We start from the raw sequence: 6,000 nt of genomic DNA on the forward strand, positions 1-6,000 counted from the left end.
CAGGGCTCCGCTCTCCCCCTGGGACAGTCTCTGGCCCTAACAGTTCATGTCCCTCCTGGGTCTCTTGTTGCCTGACTCCAACCAAGCCCATTGCCCCGGCTAGGCACTCACAGACTGGGCTTGGGGATCAGGGATACTATTATAGAAAAGTCTGCAAGTTGGAGCCGGGCACGGTGGCTCATGCCTGTAATCCCAGCACTTTGGGAGGCCGAGGTAGGCGGATCATGAGGTCAAGAGATCAAGACCATTCTGGCCAACATGGTGAAACCCCGTCTCTACTAAAAATACAAACATTAGCTGAGAGTGGTGGTGCGTGCCTGTAGTCCCAGCTACTCGGGAAGCGGAGGCAGGAGAATCACTTGAACTGGGGAGGTGGAGGTTGCAGTGAGCCGAGATTGTGCCACTGCACTCCAGCCCAGCGACAGAGTGAGACTCCGTCTCAAAAAACAAAACAAAACAAAACAAAACAAAAGAAATCTGCAAGTTGGGAGAGACCAAAAGGAGGCTCTCCCCTACTCTCCCCAGCCTGGATCTGAATGGCAGGAGGCCTGTGAGAGCTGCCTCTGCCTCAGTGAGAGGCCTGTCTGCACCCAGCACTGCTCCCCACTCACCTGTGCTCAGGTACGCCCTGCATCCCTGCTACTCTCCGGGGTGGTTCCCCCCTCACCTGGGCTCCGGTACCCCCTACAGCCCTACCACCCTCCCTGGTTCCTCGGGCTCCTTCCTGGGACCCTCCTCCGAGGTTGGTCTTAGGGTCTCTGAGTGGGGGCGGTGGGCCGGGCTCCAGGTGTCAAGACCACCTTGGGACTCTCTCCCTCTGCAGGGCGAGGAGATGGTGCTGGAGCCAGGGAGCTGCTGTCCCTCTTGCCGCAGGGAGGCTCCGGGTATGGAGGGAACCTGGGTGCATTGTGGGGTGTCTCTCCCTGGTCAAGACCCTTGTCCCCTGCCACCCCACACCTGGCCTTTGCAGCCTGGCAGCTGCCTGACTCCCCCAGGCCAACCCACCATGGGGATTTGAGGAGTGAAGACCCCAGCACATATCATAGCGCCTGGCCACCTCGCCCCACACGCTCCCCTCAGACCCAGGCCCTGCTCCTCTTCCCACAGTCCCCTCAGTCCCCTCCTCCTCCTGTTTCCCCTTGCATTCCCCCTGTCACCTCGTTCTCCTGTGCCTCCCCTCCACAGTCCCCTCAGTCATCCCCTCCCTGTGTCCTCCCACAGTCCCCTCTGTCACCTCCTCCTCCTGTTTCCCCCTGCATTCCCCCTGTCACCTTGTTCTCCTGTGCCTCCCCACCCCCACAGTCCCCTCAGTCACCTCTGCCTCCTGTGCCCCACCCCCACCTCCTGCCACTCAATGCCCCTCCCCACAGAGGAGCAGTCGCCCTCCTGCCAGCTCCTCACGGAGGTTCGAAACTTCACCAAAGGGACCTGTTACCTGGACCAGGTAGAAGTGAGCTACTGCAGTGGGTACTGCCCATCCAGCACCCATGTCGTGCCAGAGGTGAGCCAGGGACCTGCTGTCCAGGCCAGGGGAATCACGTTGGCCAGTGGCCACCAAGGGCTGCCCTGAGCCTGGGACCTGGGCAGAGCCAGAGTCCATGAGGCACAAGGTGCTTCTCATGGAGATAACAGTGGAGTTGGGGAGGCAGATGGTCAGAGCTTTCCCCAAGGCAGTGGTGTGCACCTGCGGGTTGGCCCAGAGGTTTCACTGGGTGCCTGACCCCCTCCCACAGAGGTCTTCTGTGGCCCCACACCATTCCCAGAGTGTGCCCGCTGTGCCCCTCAAGGCAATGGGCCAGGAGCCCAGCAAAGAAAGGCATGGAGGAGCTAAGTTAGCCTCTGACATCAGAACCCATCACACGGTGCGTGAGAGCACGAGAGCTCTGCCGGAATGCACTTTCTACAGAGAGGATCACCGCACACATTTCCTGCAAGCTGTCCGAGCCAGGCTGGCTCTGAGTCTTGGGCAGGTGGCTCCGCTCTGCGTTTGCCCTCTGTGGACACAGAAGCCCCTGATCCTTCTTAGGATCTTCCAGGGGGCTCTGTGCCCACCCTGACTCCCCTCAGCCTGATGAGCTGTGACCTGAGCTGCCTCCTGCCAGGGTCCTCTCTCCAGCTTCACTCACACTACTCCTGCCTGCCCCTAGGCCCACCTCCCAGCACTCTGCTGCCATCCCTTCTGCTTCAGCCCACCTGGTTTACCTCATCCTGGAAGACAAGGATACTTTCCTACCTGGTCCCCAAAGACACAGCCCCTCAACCCTCGGCCGCTCTACGGCTCCCCCAGGCGCGCCCTGGACCTCCTGGAAATACTTTCGCAAATCACTTTCGGAATTTTTTTTCACACTTTTAGAATTTTTAAAACATGGAGTGAGAAAAGAGAGAAAGTAATTAAGAGATGCTTTTTTTTTTTTCCTGAGGAAAGAAATTGATAGTGGGATAGAAATTGGAGGGAAATTTTTTCGCTGAATAACCTCTTGCGGTTTTTGAACCTGGCATTGTATGAATGTACTACCCATTTAAAAGTAAAATTATAAATAGAATTATACATAAAATTAAATGATATGCTTATAGGACTCTGATAGAGGTGCTTTAACCACAGTGCACAGGGATCTGCTTTGGAGTGAAAACTCACTTTGCACTTGGGATCAGAACTATGCAGTTAGGACTGACTTATTTATAGTTTCATAGATTATAACTCTGTCTGTCCAGCTAGACTGTAAGCCCCTTGCGGTAGAAGTATGTCCTTCCCCCTGCAGCCAGGAGGCACTGATGGGAACGTTAAAAGTATTCATTTAACCTGTAGGTTGTTGGACATTCAGACAGTGGGGGTGAAGGAGGTGGGCTTCTTGCAAAAGGGGCTTGGCAGTGGCCCAGCCACCCTGCTCAGTGAAGAGGGTGGGATCTGGCCCTCCCACCATCCCACCCCGCCTAAGATGGGAAAGGCCAAGGGAGGGGAGGAAACTCCATTTGGCCCTAGTTCACCCGCTCCCTCTCACCCAGGAGCCATACCTGCAGAGCCAGTGTGACTGCTGCAGCTACCGTCTAGACCCGGAGAGCCCTGTGCGGATCCTGAACCTGCGCTGTCTGGGTGGCCACACAGAGCCTGTGGTGCTGCCGGTCATCCACAGCTGTCAGTGCAGCTCCTGCCAGGGTGGGTCTGGGCAGGGAGGGGACGGGGCAGCCTGGGCAAGGACCCAGTGTTGTGAACCAGACCCAGGAACACACGTGTAGCTCCTCACTCCATCCTTCTTCCTTGAGTCCTTCCAGTCCACGTTTTTCCTTCTTCTCGGTGTTCTTGTTAATTTCGTCCCCTATCATGCATAAGCGTGGGTGTCTGGAGTAATTGCACCTAGTTCAAACCCCAGCTCATCTGTTTCCTTTGTTTTCTTGCTCAGCCTCCCTGACATCATCTTTTTTTTTTTTTTTTTTTTTTTTTTTTTGTGATGGGGTCTCACTCTGTCACCCAGGCTGGAGTGCAGTGGTGTGATCTCGGCTCACTGCAGCCTGGAACTCCTGGGCTCAGGTGATCCTTCCGCCTCAGCCTCCCGAGTAGCCGGGACCACAGGTCACAGGTGTGAGCCACCATGCCCGGCTAATTTTTCTTTTCCTTTTTTTTTTTTTTTTTGTAGGGACGGGGTTTCGCCATGTTGCCCAGGCTGTTCTTGAACTCCTGGGCTTGAGGGATCCACCTGCCTCGGCCTCCCAATGTGCTGGGGTTACAGGCGGGAACCACTGCACCCAGCCCCCTGACCTCATCTTTTAAGCAAGGCTGACATTGCCATGCAGACTTGTTGGGTGGACTTGGTGAGGGCACGCGTGTGAAGTGGCTGGCAGGTGCCTAGTTCTGTTAAGCACCTGCCATATGATAACCTAAGGTCCCACTGTGTGGCAGATGAAGGGGAAACAGAGGTGGAAGGCACCCGTGCCGCCTGGGTGGAGCACATTGGAAGGCCTGGTGTTGGCTCTGGGCGTCCTCCTGGCACCAGCCTGACCACTCTGCCTGTCTTACTAACCCATCTCTCCCTCACGTATCCCCTAGGAGGTGACTTCTCAAAGCGCTAACAGGCTCCGCTGGGTGAGTCCACAGCTGTCCCTCTTGTGATCGTGGGACTCAGCAGCACTGACCACGTCCTTCTACGCTCTCTCACCTGCCCCCAACTGGGGGCCCATGACTTGGCATTAGCATGTTCCAAATAAAGTGATACTGGCAACAAATCCCTGTGCAGCGTCTCCATCCTGGGGCTCAGAGGGAAGAGGGAGGGAGGGCCTGAGTCCTGGCCTGGACCTATGTGAGGACTTTGTCTCCTGGAGACCTCTGCGCATCTACTATGGACTCAAGATGGCATTCCCCATGACTGGTGAACCTGGACAAATCATTCCCATATCTGAGCCTCAGTTCCATCTGTAGCTGGACAGGGTTGAATGGAGCCTGAACACCTCCCGTTATTAGACACCGCTAGTGTCCCAGGTCATATTCCTCCACCCAATATGATTTCAGCTGCAGCTGTGGAGGACAGTCCGCTACATGTGGGCTGATGTCTGCTTCTCCCTCTCCTTTTTATAACCTTTTTTACAACACTACTCTGCCCACCTCCCAATTGCTTTCCTTGTTTTACTCACCCCAAAGTCCTATCCTACCCTGTGAAGCCAGAGATAGCTAGCTAGAAGCACACTATTGAGCTAAGTACTGGGGACAAAAATTAAAAGAGGCCCACTGTGCTGCAAAAGACTAGCTCATCCTGTTCCATGTCTCCATGGTCTCCATTCCGCCTCAGGAGACCAAGCCTCCCCGTCTGTCCCTCAACATCACCACCTCTCATGCCATCCTCTTGTAAATCCCACAGGCTCACCTGATCCCCCACACCGCCTCTCCCTCCCAGATACCCACTGGGGCCTCTGAGACTCCACATCTGTCTTCCGTAGACTCTGCTCCATCGTCCCCATCTCCAAAGGCTTCTTCCACCATCATGTCATGACTGACACTAGCTCGCCCATGCCTTGAAGCCTTCACTTCACCTGGAAGCTGAGATGTCATCCCACCTCCAGGCCAGGAAAAGAGATACTTGTCTTCTGTGACGTTCATCTTTATTGTTTCTGCTGGGCCAGTTCTCCCTGTTCCTCCTGCAAAGAGCCCTCTTCCCGGGTTGTCTGAGCCACTCTGTAGTGACACCACCCTCCCTGACTCCCAACTGCCACCCTGGTCACTCCCTATCATCCATAGAAGAATTTAACTCACGGCCCAGCATTCCTTTCCACCCATTTTCAGTGTCCATGTGGATACTCCACTCAAAATTCTGGCCTCACATTCTTTGCCTGCTCACTTACAATGACCTTCTTCACTCTGTCTTGGGAATCCACTCCCACGACTAGACCATTTTCAAAACCTCGCAAATATTTACTTACCAGTCATGACTTCCCATCCCTCCAGCTGACTTGCTCTAATACTCCACTGCTATAATTTATGGCTGCTTTTGTGATTTCAATTTCATTGACCCACCACTTTCTCACTTTTTTATTAGTCTCCTATCTTCCCTCGTGACGCAGCTTAGATTCATGGTCTATATAGTTATTCTCAACACCAACTGCACGTGAGAGGCACATGACATGAGGAGCTCTTAAAAAATATCAATGCCAGCTGGGCATGGTGGCTCATGCCTATAATCCCAGCACTTTGGGAGGCGGGTGGATCACTTGAGCCCGGAAGTTTGAGATCAGCCTGGGCAACATAGTCAGAACCCATCTCTACAAAAAGTAAAAAAACAGCTAGCCAGGCGTGATGGCGCACTCCTGTAGTCCTAGCTACTCGGAAGGGTGAGGTGGGAGGATACCTTAAGCCCAGGAGGTCAAGACTGCAGTGAGCCAAGATCACGCAACTGCCCTCCAGTCTGGGTGACAGAGTGAGAACCTGTCTCTTAAAAAACAAAAACAAACAAAAAAATTAAACAAATTAAAAAAATCAGTGCCCATGCCCCATCCTAGGCCTATTAAATCAGGATG

General features: G+C 54.2%; 1 pseudogene across 1 annotated transcript in view; it reads left to right on the top strand.

Annotated features, from left to right (window-relative positions):
• LOC101130897 (SCO-spondin) overlaps positions 1-4,209 on the top strand; it is a 57,709-nt pseudogene extending 53,500 nt beyond the window's left edge. The window contains exons 98-102 of the transcript XR_008667548.2: positions 526-621; positions 824-884; positions 1,371-1,501; positions 3,004-3,154; positions 4,043-4,209. The product of XR_008667548.2 is annotated as an SCO-spondin (transcript). The remainder of the gene's footprint in view (positions 1-525; positions 622-823; positions 885-1,370; positions 1,502-3,003; positions 3,155-4,042) is intronic.
• Positions 4,210-6,000: the final 1,791 nt, after the last annotated feature.

The sequence above is a fragment of the Gorilla gorilla genome, chromosome 6 (genome assembly GCF_029281585.2).
Source record: "Gorilla gorilla gorilla isolate KB3781 chromosome 6, NHGRI_mGorGor1-v2.1_pri, whole genome shotgun sequence".
Taxonomy (NCBI): domain Eukaryota; kingdom Metazoa; phylum Chordata; class Mammalia; order Primates; family Hominidae; genus Gorilla; species Gorilla gorilla.